Consider the following 16,484-nt stretch of genomic DNA (forward strand, 5'->3'; position numbering starts at 1 on the left):
CAAGCAGGATATGTCACCTACCTAAGAGATATGCATATCTCATAACTGATCAAGGTGATGTATTACTCATGGATCAAGATGAGCTTGTGACCTACCAAGAGGCCATAACTGGTCCCGAGTTTGAGAAGTGGCTAGAAGCCATGAAATCTGAAATGGATTCCACGTACGCAAACCAAGTTTGGACCTTGGTAGAGCCTCTTGTAGGAGTTAACCCTATAGGATGCAAGTGCGTCTTCAAAAAGAAGACTGGCATGAATGGTAAGGTACATACCTATAAGGCAAGACTGGTTACAAAAGGATATAAACAAATTCATGGGGTTGACTATGATGAAACCTTTTCACCAGTTGCAATGCTTAAATCTGTTCGGATTTTACTTGCTATCGCTGCATATCATGATTATGAAATATGGAAAATAGATGTCAAAACTGCTTTCCTTAATGGGAATCTTCTTGAGGATATGTACATGACACAACTTGAAGGATTTGACATACCAGAAGAAGCCCAAAAGATATGTAAGTTACAAAGATCAATCTATGGATTGAAGCAAGCTTCCAGAAGCTGGAATCTTCGTTTTGATGAAACAACAAAACAATATGGATTCATCAAGAATGAAGATGAGCCTTGTGTCTACAAGAAGGTTAGTGGGAGCATGATCGTCTTCCTAGTATTATATGTAGATGTCATATTACTCATTGGAAACGATGTCCCTACCATACAACAAGTAAAGTCTTGGTTGGAGAAATGCTTTTCTATGAAGGACCTGGGTGAAGCAGCCTATATATTAGGAATCAGGATCTATAGAGATAGATCACAAAAACTGCTTGGCCTAAGTTAGAGTACATACATTGACAAAGTGCTAAGATGCTTTAATATGCATGATTCCAAGAAAAGATTCATACCTATGCAACATGGCTTGTGTCTATCAAAAACATAATCCCTTTTAACTAAGGAAGAAAGGGATCACAGGAATAAGATTCCATATGCATCTGCAATAGGATTTATCATGTATGCCATGTTATGTACTCGATCAAATGTCTCGTATGCTTTAAGTGCAATGAGTAGGTACCAATCTGATCCCGTTGATGCTCATTGGGTAGCTGTCAAGAATATCATTAAGTATTTAAGAAGGACTAAGGATTCATTCTTGATATATGGAGGTCAGGAAGAGCTTGTTGTAATTGGATACACCGATGCTAGCTTCCAGGCAAATAAGGATGACTTTAGATCGCAATCTGGTTATGTGTTTTGCTTAAATGGTGGCGCTGTAAGCTGGAAAAGTTCAAAGCAAGACACAGTTGCTGATTCTACAACCGAGGTTGAGTATATTGCTGCCTCAAGTGCAGTAAAGGAAGTTGTTTGGATCAAAAAGTTCATTAGTGAACATGGCATAGTTCCTAGAATTGTGGATCCCATTGATTTTTATTGTGATAACAATGGTGCTATCGCACAAGCTAAGGAGTCTAGATCTCACCAATGATCCAAACACATACTTAGGCGTTATCACCTTATTCGAGAGATAATAGATAGAGGAGATGTGAAAGTATGCAGAGTACCTACACTTGACAATATTGTTGACCCACTGACAAAGCCTCTTGCGCAGCAGAAGAATGATGGCCATACTAGATCTATGGGCATTAGGGGTATGCCTGATTGGCTCTAGTGCTAGTGGGATATTGTTGGTGTAAGCCCTAGAGGCCAATACTTTTGGTACTTGTATCGAATTATTTATTAATAATAAAAGGCTTTTTCTTTATTATGTTTGTTTAATAAAGTCCCTAGAATAGCTAGTCTGTTTAATGTATCAAGTGTGACTTAATCATGAGATCCCATTAAACATAAGGACACTATTCTTAAAGTATCCGTAGTCGAGTTTATTGTGAAGTGGGATAACATTAAAGCATTAAGACTATTATGTATATAGACTGATGATCACATCTCATGGATCATGGATAAGGAGTTATCAAGTCTTAAACATAGGTATGAATATTAAGAGTAATATTTATACTGGATTGACCCTCTATGAGAATACTATATAGAATGTTATGCAAAGTGTCATAAGTTATTCTCATGGTGATAATGGTGTATACCACCCTTCGACCTGAAACCACTATAGACCCTAGATGTAGAGTCGAGTGCCTTATTATTGATCAAACGTTGTCCGTAACTGGATGACCATAAAGATAGTTGAGGGGTACTCCACGAAGCATGCTGAGGGACATGAGTGACCTAGATGGAATTTGCCCATCCAGTGTAACAGGCTAAATGTCTACGGGCCCAATATTGAACTGGACAAGGATGACACGGTTTATGCCTTGTGTTCAATATAGACAGAAGGGCGAAATGGTAATTACACACATAAGTATTATCATAAAAGGGTTTGTCAGATCATATGACATTTTCGTGTCTTGGGTAGAGTAACTAAGGAACACCATAAGGTACGGTGCACTTAAGTGAATTGTAGAACATTGTAAGGTACATTGTACTTAAGTAGAATATGAAATATGGTAAGGTATCACGTGCTTAAGTGATTTTGGCATATTATAAGATATGGGCCACATACACTTAAGTGGGCTTTTTAGCTTGCAACCTACACAAGTGGTTCTATAAATAGAACCCTTGTGCAGAAGCATTTGTGCAGTTGTAATTTCGTTTATCTCTCTCTCTCTCTCTCTCTCTCTCTCTCTCTCTCACACACACACACACACTCACTCAAAGCCTTCATTCATAACAGCTAGCTCTGAGATTGAAGGAATCCGTTCGTGTGGGCTAAGTATAGGCGTTGTCATCATTCAACGTTCGTGATCGCTCCGTAGATCTGCATCAAAGGTTTCAATCTCCATAAGAGGTAACAATTCTATCACTGATCATGTCCATTCGTAAGGATCACTAAAGGAGATTTTTTTTAAATTCCGTTGCGTTTTGGATCGCTCTTCTCCATCAGTTTATGTATCACAACTACCTGGATTTGTGAAAAATAATCAAAAAGGGATGGTGTACAAGTTGCATAAAGCCATGTATGGAATGAAACCAGATCCTAGAGCTTGGAATTTGAAAATTGATTCATTTTTTAAGTTTCAAGGGTTTAAAAAATGTGAGATGGAGTATTATGTTTATGTTCATCATACATATGATAGCAATATGATTATGATGTGTCTCTATGTTGATGATATATTGCTAATAGGGAGTTGTTTAGATGAGATAACTAAGTTCAAGAAGGTGTTAATGAATGAGTTTGAGATGACTGATCAAGGAATGATAGTATATTTTCTAGGGATGTAGTTGTTGTACTCTGGTAAGAGTATAATCTTGCATCAACTGAAGTATAAACTTGAGCTTTTGAAAAGATTTGAGCCGGTGAATTACAAGTTTGCAATCACACTTCCTAAAACAAATGACAAGTTGGATTTTAATGTTGGAGGTGATGATGTAGATGCTACAACTTTTAAACATTTTGCAGGCTCATTAAGATATCTCTGCAATACCAGACTTGATATCTTCTATGCAGTTGGAATAGTGAGTAGGTTTATGAACAAATAAAAGTGGTCACATTACCAAGTTGCTGTCAGGATACTGAGGTATATTAAGAGGACTGTGAAGTATGGAGTTTTGTTCCCTTCTGGTGCTGAATTTGATTCAGAGATGATATGTTATTCAGACTCTAATTGATGTGGATATAGAGTTGACAACAGAAATACTTCTGAATATTTCTTCAAATATATGAGATGTCCCATTTCTTGGTGCTCCAAGAATCAACCAGTGGTTGCATTGTCAATCTGTGAAGCTGAGTATATTACGGGTGCTTTGACTATTTGTCAAGCTGTTTGGATTCTGAACTTGCTACAGGATCTGAAGATCAAGGTGAGCAAACTTGTGAAATTGATGATTGACAACAAATAAGGTATAAGTCTTGCCAAGAATACAGTGTTGCATGGAAGAAGCAAACACATTGGCACAAAGTTTTATTTTCTGAGAAATTAGGTTCAGAATGAGGTGCTTGAAGTCGCTTATTGTAGCACTCATAAGCAGCTAACAGATGCGTTGACCAAATCAATCAAGATTGAACAATTTATTTAGTTGAGGGATGAAATTGGTATTGTTTATTTTGATTAGCTAAATATGAATTAAGGGGAGGTGTTAGATATAATTTATTTTCATTTGAGTTTCATTTAGAATTAATTTGAATTACATTTCAAATTTAGAACTTGTATTTAAACTAAATGTTAGTTTCAGTTTTCAATTAATTCACATTGTAATCATTTTCAGTTAGAAGTTAGTTACAACTTTTCACTCTTCTCTCTCTTCTACCTTCATCATCTTTATTTTCTTTCTCTTGTGCACCAACAAAAATTAAACTCGTGATACATAAATTTTATTAAGAAATTAATTTTATGAGTATTTCGAATCAAAAACTAAAAAACTAAAAATGAATTTCAAAAGTGTTTCAAAACAACAAATTCAAATATAGTCTAGAAATTGTAATTTCCAATTGATTCATCTATTAAGTCAATATTCATAACAAACCATTTCCATTTATAAACTCAAGGTAAATCAGTATTATCAATCCCATATCACAAAAAAATAACAATTTGTTCAAATTGCACTACATTACAACGATATAAAGTTGCTATAGCCACTACAATATCACATTATGCTAAATAAATATTGCAAAACATTAGTAATTTGTTAAATTTTGCTATGATTTAGTGTCTATATATCAACTATTTAATTTTGACAATACTATGTAAGTATGCATGTCATTCTTCAGTTTGATTATATTCTCCATATTATCCATGTCACTATTATCAACATTATCAAATCAAGTGGTTACTTCCTTGAGGGTTGAGGTGTTATCATTTTAAGTAATTTTGTTAAGTTTACCATTTTTCTAATGAGATGTAAATAACACAAACAAAACTAATATGTATCATGATATGGGAATCCATTAACTTTGAAGAGGCTTCTACCTCACTTTTCCCTTGAACTATAGGATTCTTAACAACTAGCTTTGCAAAGATGCAACCACCACTCTAACTATCCATCGACGAATCATAATCGGTAAAACCAAGCAAAAGCACTGGTGAATGATACCACAAGGTGACAACACGACTAGTGAGGAGCTATTTTTCCCTAGATCTAATGAAGTTCGATAATCAAAAATCCGCAACCTTCAATATTCCTTCACGTTCCGTGAGTGAGAGTACTCAAAGCAGATAACAATTGCTTCATATAGCACCTAATCTGCAAAACAAACATGCATTGATGAACATCATTTCCATTTGTGTAAGGGTATAACTACTAATTGGTATAACTACTAATTAGAAAGTTAAAAACAAAGAATAAACACTAAAAATAGGTCCTACCGGGAGTCGAACCCAGGTCGCTGGATTCAAAGTCCAGAGTGCTAACCACTACACCATAGAACCCAATCATGATATTAGTTAAATATAAATAGTCAAAATTAATAAATATTTTATAAGAATAGAAGTTGAATGGGTGCTGTTTTCACAAAGACTAAAAATATTTCTACCTTTTTTAATGATTTCAAAACTAAGCAGAAAAACTGAGAGCAAAGATACAAAACATTAATAAAACCGATTTTTTCATTTTTGAAAACCTACACTTAACATGTTTATAATTAAGGTATTTGCACGTGATTAAAGGATCACTTAATTGATTTGTATAAATACCGAAATACTCTTATTATAATCATTATATGCTTTGCAAATGACTATGGAGGTAGGAAAAAATTTGATGTATAAACACATCATTGCAGCCTATGGCATTATCTCTTCACAAACTACCTATAGTGACCGGTGGTCAAAAAATATGCCACATAATTCTCCAATGACAATTTAATAACACTAATTTCAAGATAAATAACCGTAGAAAAGATATTTAATCCAAAGAATAGTAAATAAAAAGACTAGTCTTACCTTGCATCCTTCACCAACCTTTGTTTTGCGTCGATTTCCTTGTTAGGCAGGTACATCAGCACGCTTGATGGGTCACATGCATAAGGTTGTATTTTGAAACACTGAAAGTGATAAGGTAATAGTATCATAACACTAAAACAGTTTTTCAGAACATATTCCAATGATGAGTAGTCTTGGGTTGTATTAAGGCCTAACATAAGAAAAAGGATTTGATTAGCATTTATGAATACCCCTAAAATTAAATGACCAATCTCGTTAAGACAACTCAGTTGGTAACTTTGTAGGGACATCAGGTCTAGGAGCGTGAGTTCTTGTTCATCTTTAATAAAGTGAACTAGGCTACTTACCAAAAAAATTAAACGACCAAAGTGGATTATCTAGTTTAATACGGACAAACAAAGGAAATTAACAATATTATATAAAAATTTAATTCATATACTCTTTCAGGGTAAAGTTTTTTTAAACCATCAATCAAGCATAATCGTCCGATCATTAAAAATATTTGATTTTTATCATAACTACTTCTAAAATTATTGATTGTGTTTTGTTGTTAACAATGTTTGAATTTTTACCCTGATAGTGTATCAAAACTAAACATGTGATAAGTCTATTCTATCCAGAAATTAGTTTTTTGAGTATTTCCAATCAACAACAGAATAAACAACATTACATGAATTCTGAACAATTCCAAAATCAGAGCAACCTACCTCTGACAATAAAGCAGATTGACAGTTCCACGTTTGTTAGGTTCAGTATAGAGAAGAGTTTGTAGCAAATGTATATTGGTTGGAGGCAAATCTTTAAAGTACTCTCGGAAGAAACCAACACACGGTTGTCCCGCCTTAATCAAAGTTGCACTAGAAAACTCATCTTTTTTCCATCAGGTGGGGAGCCACAAATCTTGAAAATTTTATGTAATTGTCCCACCTGCATATATTTTAAGGAAAAATTTATTCATCTATATATTTAGACTGAATCACTTCCTTTTATAAAACACAATGTAAATCAGTATTGTTAATGGTAGATCACAAAAAAAAAAACAATTTGTTCAAATTTCACTAGGTTACAATGCTATAAAGTTATAGCTAGCTCTATTTGACAACACTTCATACTAAATATTGAAGAACAACAGTGGTTTGTTAAATTTTGGTTATAGCGCTATAGTATCTTGATATCATCTATTTGAACACCGATGTAAATAAGTATCTCATTCTTCAGTTTGATTATATTCCCCATATTATCCATCCCACTACAATCAACATTATCAAATTAAGTTGCTACAATGAGGTGTTATAATTTTTTTACACATTACCAAAGTTAATTTAAGCTTTAGAGAAGTAATTTGATTAAGTTTACCCTTTTCTAATCGGATGCAAATAACACGAACCAAACTAATATGCATCAAAATATATGAATCCATTAACTTGAAAGAGGCTACTACCTCAATTTTCCCATGAAGTATAAGATTCCTAAGAAGTAGCTCTATAAAGATGCAGCCAACATTCCAAATATCCACGGACGAATCATAATCAGTTGAACCAAGCAAAAGCACTAAAGGGTGATACCATAAGGTGATAACACACCTAGTAAGGGGCTCTTTTATCTCAGATCTAATGAATTTCCCTAAACCAAAATCTGTAACCTTTGATGTCCCGACACATCATTCCTTCATTATACACCAAAAGATTTGATCCTTTGATGTCGCTGTGCATCACGCCTCGCAAGTGAAAATACTCAATGGCAAATAACAATTGCTTCATATTACACTTAATCTGCAAAACAAGCATGCAATGCTCAATATTATTCACATTAGTGTAAGGTTATATTTGCTTATTTAGAAAGTTTTAAAACTAAGAACATCTATTATAAAGGTACTAAATTGTATTCTGCAACCGCATTACATATTACTAGTCTTTACAACTACATTATGAGTTCGTGATCGCAACATTTTTCTCTTAATATAAAAATTACAATATACCAACAACGGAAACCATAACTAAAATTTAAAAAATTTCTCATTATAATTATTTTTGTAGTGCTTAACTAAAAAAGGGTCCTTCCACCAATGTCTGAGCAAAACTCAGACGTAAGAGGTGAATTCAAAATAGGTCCTACCGAGAGTCAAACCCAGGTCACTGGATTCAAAGTCCAGAGTGCTAACCACTATACCATAGAACCCAATTGTAATATTTGTTAAATATAAATAGTCAAAATAAACAATCATTTTATAAGAATAGAAGTTGAATGAGTGATATTTTATAAAGACAACATACTTCTACCTTTTTTAATGATTTCAAAACTAAGTAGAAAAGCGAGAGCAAAGAGACAGAACATTGATTAAACCAATTGTTTCATTTGTGGAAACCATACACTTGATATGTTTATAATTAAGGTATTTGCACATAATCAAAATATCACTTAATTGATGTGTATAAATATTGAAATGCTCATATTATAATCATTATACGTTTTACAAATTACTATAAACATGTCATAAATAATCTAGCAAATATCAAATTATGTTAATTAGTTTAGGGGTATATTTGGAAGAAAATACCAATATGTATTGGATTTCTAAAACACCAAAAGCTTTGAAACATTACTCAAATGTTTAACCAACTATTATTTTGGAATGGAGAAAGTATCTTTCTGAAACCATGAGACAGTTCACCAGATGTGACGCTCATTCCTTTCTAAGAGCTCGTAAAGTCAAGATATACTAATTGACATTTTTATTTCCACTATAACCTTGGGCATGATTAACATCATTGATTTTGATAAGGTATATTAGAATTAGATTAGACAAAGAAATATGAGAATTTATAAAGCATTTAATGATTGGAGTACGAGTATTTAACTACAAATGAAAATTCTTGCCAACTTACAAACACACCCTCGAGTCATCAACTGTTCTTGCAACTGGTACTCATCAAAAGCATTAAATGAGTATTTTCGGTTGAGCCTACTCTATGGATTTTCCTTTAAAGAGTTACAAATTTCAACTAGGTCATGATGGCCTCTAGAGTTGGTGTTTCTCCCACAAAACTCTAAGAAGAATTATCAGGATGAAAATGGAGAAAGTAAGATAGACCCATGGCTTACTTGGTTGTTTCATTGTTTCAATTTGAGGAACTCGTCAATGAAGCATAATCGCCAGAGCATTAAAAATATTTGATTTTTACCATAACTACTTCTAGAATCACACACATTATTGATTGTGTTTTTTTGTTAACAATGTCAAACATTTTACACAGATAATGTATCAAAACTAAGCTCATGATACGTATATTCTATCCAAAACTTAGTTTGCTGAGTATTTCAAATCAACAAATAACATGAATTCTCAACAAATTCTAAAATCAAAGCAACCTACCTCTGACGATAGAGCAGATGTGGCAGTTAGGATCAATGGAGAGAAGAGTTTGTAGCAAATGTACATTGGTTGGAGGTAAATCTTTAAAGTACTCTCGGAAGCAACCAATACATGGTTGTCCCAGTTTAATCAAAGTTGCACTAGAAAATTAATTATTTTTCCATCAGGTGGGGAGCCACAAATCTTGAAAATTTTATGTAATTGTCCCACCTGCATATATTTTTTAAAAATATTCATCTATATATTCAGACCGAATCACTTCCTTATATAAAACACAACGTAAATCAATATTATCAATTTTAGATCGCGAAAAATAACAATTTGTTCAAATTTCACTATGTTGGTTACAATGTTGTAAGGTTATAGCTAGCTCTATTTGACAAGACTTCATACTAAATACACCACCCGATCACTATTATAAATAACTTTTACTTTTTTGGTACATTTGACTATCAATATATCTAGTTCATATATAGAATAAATATATTAATGGTCAAATGTATCAAAAAAGTCAAATTTACTTATAATAGTGACTAGATAGTGTATTGAAGAACAATAGTAGTTTGTTAAATTTGGAATATAGCGCTATAGTGTCTCTATATTAGCTTTTTGACAACACTAATGTAAATAAGTATCAAATTTTTCCGTTTGATCGAATTCCCCATATTATCCTTGTCACTACAATCATCAGCATTATCAAACTAAGTTGCTACGATGATGTGTTATAATTTTTTTCGGTAAACGAAATGGTAATAATCACTAGAAACTCGCACACACAACCGTGAATATCAGGGTTCAAACCGATGACGCTCAGGACTAGCTAAGTTAATTTAAGCTTCATATCAAATAAGTAATTTCTACAATGAAATATTATGGTGAAAAGTTTTACTAATTTTGTATGAAATGATAAATTTGTAAAACCACATCCTACAACAACTTTCAAAATTCCTTAATTTAGAACTATCGGGATTTCTATATATGTGGATATAAAAAATAAATAAACAAATATATAATAGTAACAATGGTGAACCTTCTTGAATTTGTGAAAGTTATCGGCGCGAAGAGGAACGCAACTACGATGCTAAGTCAAGCCGGTCAATCAACGGCTACGTATTCAAGCTGAAACTCAATGATTCGCAACAAACACCAGTTGAACTCGTCCTCCGTGACTCGTTGACTCTAGTTTCTAACGCGGTTGAGATTTCATTCGACGGCGTCACCAATGGTGGTTGCTTCCAACGACGGGTTTTGATTTTGAGTTGCAGGTTTTTATAGAAAAGGAAGTGGGAAAATAATTTCAGATGATTGGTAGAAAAGGAATTTTGTATTTGTTGCTCAGTTGTTAGTGACTGTTAACTATTTTTCTTTTTGGCTTTTAGTTGTCGCGATAACTGCGGAATTAAACTAGTCTTTTTGTGGTAATTATCCAAGGAGTGAGATTTGTAAAATATTTAAATAAAAAATAGTAATTATTTGGCTTAAATATAAGGCAAAATTTTGATTTTGGTTTTGAATTTTTTTGATGAAGGTTTTATATGTTATTTTTTAATGATAGTTTTTGACGTCAAACTTCTATTAAAAAAAATTATGTGGCAAATGTTGTTGATCTGAAACTTATTTTTTAATATTTCGTTATGATAAATTATTTACATGTAAAAGTGCAATATGAGGGTTTTAAAATAAGGGATAAAATCCAAAATTTATTTAATTTTACAACTTCTCCCTCTCTTCAATAGTGTTGCCTTCTTTTTTTCTCTCTTCAAAATAGTTGTTGTCTTCTTCCTGTGCACATTCATCTATGAGTACATCCTCAATTGGTAACTTTAATCTATTTTAAATCTTAGTTTGTGGTAACTTTAATCCGTTTCATATTCTAGTTTGAGTTTACTGAAAATGTTCATCTTAAACTCCAATGAAAATGTTCATTTCAAAGGCCACGATACTATTCAAAGAAAAAAAATTGTTTGAATTTTTTTTTGGATTTTTATGAAGGTTGGGGATGAAGATATGAACACAAATCCAGAATTCTCGATAAAATAATATTTTTGTCAATGTAAGTTGACACGTTTTTTGTTTTAGTCATGTAATGTAAATATTTTTTTGGTTTTAGTCCCTAATTCTGAGTTTGTGTTCATACCTTCATCTCCAACCTTCATACAAACTCACATTTTTTCAAATCAATGAGAACATGTTTTTTTTTCAAAGTTTGGATAATGTGTATAATTTTGAAATTAAGGTTTTAATTTTGGGGGTTTGGATGAAGATTTATGGTTTTGTGTGACGGAGAAGATGGCGATGATAAGTCGATTGAAATATATTTTTGGAATCATTGAATAGAGGTTGACGATGAATTTGGCAAGGTGTTCTTGGTTTGCTTAGTTGAAGGTGAAAGGAAAATCGAGTTTGAGTATTATTGAGTTATTGGGTTGTTGAATGAACATGAATGATGAAGGTTTGAAGAAATTCAATATCTTAGGTTTAAGATGATGGTGGTGAAGAGAGAAGTGGGAGATTGAGAAAGTTGAAAAGAGAGGAATTAATGGAAATGAATACTAACCTTGTTATTTTGATTATTTGAAAACAAAATCAACTAATGTGTATTCAACGAATGACCAATGAAGATGCAACATGCTCATAAACAAATATATATGTTCTCATTGATTAGAAAAAATTATGGATTTGTATGAAGGTTGGAGATCAAGATATGAACACAAACTCAAAGTTAGGGATTAAAACCAAAAACAGATTTAGATTTCAAGGATTAAAACCAAAAGCTCGCCAACTTACATGGACGGAAATATTTTTTATCCAAAATTATAGATTTGTGTTCGTGTCTTCATCCCAACCTTCATACAAACCCATAATTTTTTCAAACCGAAAATTTATTCTTTCGAAATGGTTTTGATCAGGAATTGAGAGAGTTTGAAGGTGAGAAAAAATGGAGGTTGGAGATAGAGTTTGAAGGTGAGAAAAAATGGAGGTTGAAGATGAATCGAAGAAGAATAAGTTTTGTAAAATTACTTTCTTTTTTTTATTTCGTCCACTCATATCATATCACCGATGTCACATCACTAGACATTTGACACCTCCGTTTTTTTTAATTCATAGTTGATGTTATGGACTAAAATCAAACAAAACTTAACATATAAAGACCTCATCCAAAAAAATTTAAGGATTAAAATCAAAAACACGTCAACTAAATCAAAAGATTATTTAAATTTAAAAAGTATATATGGCCAATCCTCTTTATGTAGGACAAAGATTTTAGTGACTTTGCTTAGTAATTTTAGTTATCAATTTATTCTCACACATAAATATCATATCGTCTATCTATCTATCTATCTATCTATCTATCTATCTATCTATCTATATATATATATATATATATATATATATATATATATATATATATATATATATATATATATATATATATATATATATATATATATTAACTATTCAGATATGTTAGTTATTTAATACTACAAATCCCATAAATATTAGTTGTTTAACTTTTATGTAACACTGTTTTAACTCTTTTTTTAATTATTCACGTATATTAGTTATTTAAAAAATAAACTTTTTTATATAGAGTTAGAGGAATACAATTTGATGAAAATTATCGTACTCAATTAAAAATGAATAATTATTAAATTAGTTTTGATATTTTAAACATTTAAACATGACATTGCAAGTAAAAGAAAATGTAATTAAATGAAATAATATTTTTATATTTTTTAAATTGAACGCACACATCTTAAAAAAATATTTGTACAAATAAATCATTAATTTGTGCCTTAGAGGCGCGCACATGTTAATTGTAACTATATTTTATTTATATTAGGTATTTTAAGAGTTAATTATGAAATTCAATAATAAAATTTAAATAAAACTATTTGATATGTCTTGTTAATGTAAAAATTTTATACGGGTGTATCTCGTTCATGATTGATATTTTAAATATGATTAAAGTATGAGTTATATTTATAAAAAATTTAAATGTTATAATAAATTGATGGGGTAAAATATTTTTATATTTAAGTGAATATCAATTAAATTTAAAAAAATAATAATAAATAGTTAAAATATATTAATTAAATTAATAATAACCAGCTGGAATAAAACGATCAAATTTAAGAGAGAAATAAATTTTCTCAAAACATTCTCAAAGTAAATTTTAGAGAAATAAAACTATTTGAACGTGCAAAAGTGTTACATAAATTAAAAGACAAATTTGATACTATTCTATTGAAACTCTGAATTTTTTTAGTTAATTTTTATTTTAAATATTTTAGTGTTCTTATTTTATCTGAAACTTCATTTTAATTCTTCTATTTTAAAATTTTAAAATACGATCCACAATTTCACACATTGTAGCAATTTTAATCTAACTTAAAATATTTAGTCTAAAATATTTATTATTGTGTCAAAAGTGGCTATTCTTTTATTCCAAAATTTGATACTATTTGTTATTTTATCTTCAAATCTAAAGTAAACAAATTCAAATCTCATAACACATATATTTAAATGAATAAATACAAATTTATTTGATCTCTCCATCTCACACGTATCTAGCACCATGGTCCGCATGCATGTAAAGTAGTGTGATGTTTGAGGGGCCTCATAGAAAAACATTAGGAACATCAAAAACATTAGCATGTTGGACTTTTGGAGCTTTTGAGGCCGTATGGGCAGCAACAAGGGACTCATGTTTCCAGGAGGATGATGCCTGAGACACGTGAACTTTGAAAGACGTTGCTCCTACGTCAAATGAGGTGATACCAATGTTTGGATGAGAGGTCTAGTTTTTTCCTTTGAACAGAAGCATATTGAGTTATTCTACCATGTCTTAATCATTCTTGATTGTCAAATATTTTACCTTTAATTAAACAAATAAAATCATATCATAATCAATTAAGTCTAACACATTAGATAGAAATGATAAAACCAAACAAGTTATGCATATAAGGAAATTCGAAAGTTAACTTCCGTATTAGGCAAAACCAGGAAAATGCAAAAACAAATCATGTCCTAAGCTCTAAACTTCAAATTTCAAAAAATATAAATTCACGTCTCACTAAACAACTTACTATGCGTCCTAATATTACCATAAATAACTTATTATGCGTTTAACTTCAAACTAATCCATCACAAAACAAAAACAAAAAAAGTAAAAATGAAATTTACCAAACATGATAAGTGGATGATTTTCGATTGAATAAAGTAATGTACTAGGATTGAGTGCAATGTACTAGGATTGAGTGCAATGAAGTAAAAGATGTGATAAAAACTTGAAAAGTGATGTAAATGAAATTTGCTCACGAGCTCTATTTTAGGTTGTGAATAAACTTTATAAAATGAAGAAGGAAGAAAGACAGTTTGATACGTTAGGCTTGAACATTAACCTAGGTAAAAAATACAAACATTAATCTCTGGAAAAAAATATGAACATACCTCCAAATTTGTTTCAATTTATTCTTTGACTTAAGTTTAAGACTTAACTATGATTGCATTTTAGATGCATACGAGTTTGAAGTTTAAATTTTAGAAGTATTTATTAGGTTTTTTCTAAGATTTTTCTAAGATGACAAAGCACCACTAAAGAAATGAACATAATCAATCAATTCTATTTATTGTAAATAATATAATTTTTGTATAGATATACTTCGGATGAATATAGTAATACACATAATTAAATAGTATACATAAAGATATTAGTGAATATTTTAACTATCTGAAATAAAAACTAAGAAATAAAATATCATGGTATCATATAGAAATAAAACGCAATATTTTCATAAAAGTATATACTTTGAATTTTATATATATAAATTTATATGGTCATTGCATTGGATTTGGATATTCATTAACCTCGGAAATTACAGATATTTATTCAAAAATTTAAAATTATATATTTGGAATCATAGAAAACAAATAAAATTTTATTTTTTATATATTTTAGAAAACATGAAAATTAATTGAAATATTTTAAAGTTAAATACCATTTTCTTGTTATATTGAATTAAGTTATACATGTTTTGTACTTTTTAATTAAGGTTTTGTTAGAATTCATGAATTAGAGTCTTATTTGTTTTAACTTTAAAAAAATAGATTTTTTTATATTTAAAAAATAATAATTTTTATATAAATGTTTTTAAAATATTATAATTTTTTTGTAATTTTTTTTCTAAATTAAAAGACTAATTTTGACATCCTATAACATAAACATACTTTATTAAAAATCAAAAACATATTTGAAATCTTAAATTTTAAAAAAGTTGTATCTCAATAAAAAAAATTAAAAGCTATTTGAAATATCTTCAAAATTAAGTGATTTTTTAAAATTTTGATATAAAAAAAAAATTCAATAAAATCATAAAATATTTAAAATTACATTTTAATAATATTTTTTCAAATCAAATTTTTATTTAAAAATTTAATGAAAAGTTTTTTTATAATTTTTTTATACAAAAATGGAAATAGATCTTCTCCGGCGTTTGTATTGATGATCAAATGGATCAAAAATCATGAAAAATAAATAAATAAGTCAAATCAATTTTGAGGTAAAAAATAAATAAATAAAGGGATGAGATTAATGGCAGAATGGCAGCAAGAAACAAACAACAGCCGAGATCCAGAACCTATAAAAATATATAAAACTATAAAAATTATTTTTAAGAAAAACTAAAACAAACTATAAAAATTATTTTTTTTAAAAACTAAAACAAACGACCATAAATTGGAGTCAAGTGGTCCAATCTTAAAATTTAAGAAAATGGCATTAAAATTTTATTCTAATTTCAATTAAATTATTTACTAATAGACGGTGTATTTGGGTTTTTTTATCCAAATAATCCACTTTTTCAAGAAAATTTTCAAAATACCCCAAGTTTCAAAAAAAATCCCAAAATAACCCACTTTTAGGAGGAGTCGCCAATTGAATTGGAGACTCCTCTTAAAACTTGAATGGAGGCCGCCCTAGCCAATCTAATTGGCGCATATGTGTAGGTTTTAAGAGGAGTCACCAATTCAATTGGAGACTCCTCCTAAAAGTCTCAAATTACAAAACCTTCAACATAAAAGTTGTAGATCTTTTCAAGACAATGAATTTGGACTTAAATTTTGCATCATTTGGATTTTTGATAAGAAAGTTATGGGCACTTGAAGTTGGACTTTT

At 30.3% G+C, this 16,484-nt stretch overlaps 2 non-coding genes across 2 annotated transcripts; both read right to left on the reverse strand.

Annotated features, from left to right (window-relative positions):
• Positions 1 to 5,352: 5,352 nt before the first annotated feature.
• On the reverse strand, positions 5,353 to 5,424 carry TRNAQ-UUG (transfer RNA glutamine (anticodon UUG)). Its single transcript has one exon. It is a non-coding gene; the product is annotated as a tRNA-Gln (tRNA).
• Positions 5,425 to 8,040: 2,616 nt separating this feature from the next.
• TRNAQ-UUG (transfer RNA glutamine (anticodon UUG)) lies at positions 8,041 to 8,112 on the reverse strand. The gene has a single exon. It is a non-coding gene; the product is annotated as a tRNA-Gln (tRNA).
• Between the last annotated feature and the right edge of the window lie 8,372 nt (positions 8,113 to 16,484).

The sequence above is a fragment of the Lathyrus oleraceus genome, chromosome 5 (assembly GCF_024323335.1).
Source record: "Lathyrus oleraceus cultivar Zhongwan6 chromosome 5, CAAS_Psat_ZW6_1.0, whole genome shotgun sequence".
NCBI lineage: Eukaryota > Viridiplantae > Streptophyta > Magnoliopsida > Fabales > Fabaceae > Lathyrus > Lathyrus oleraceus.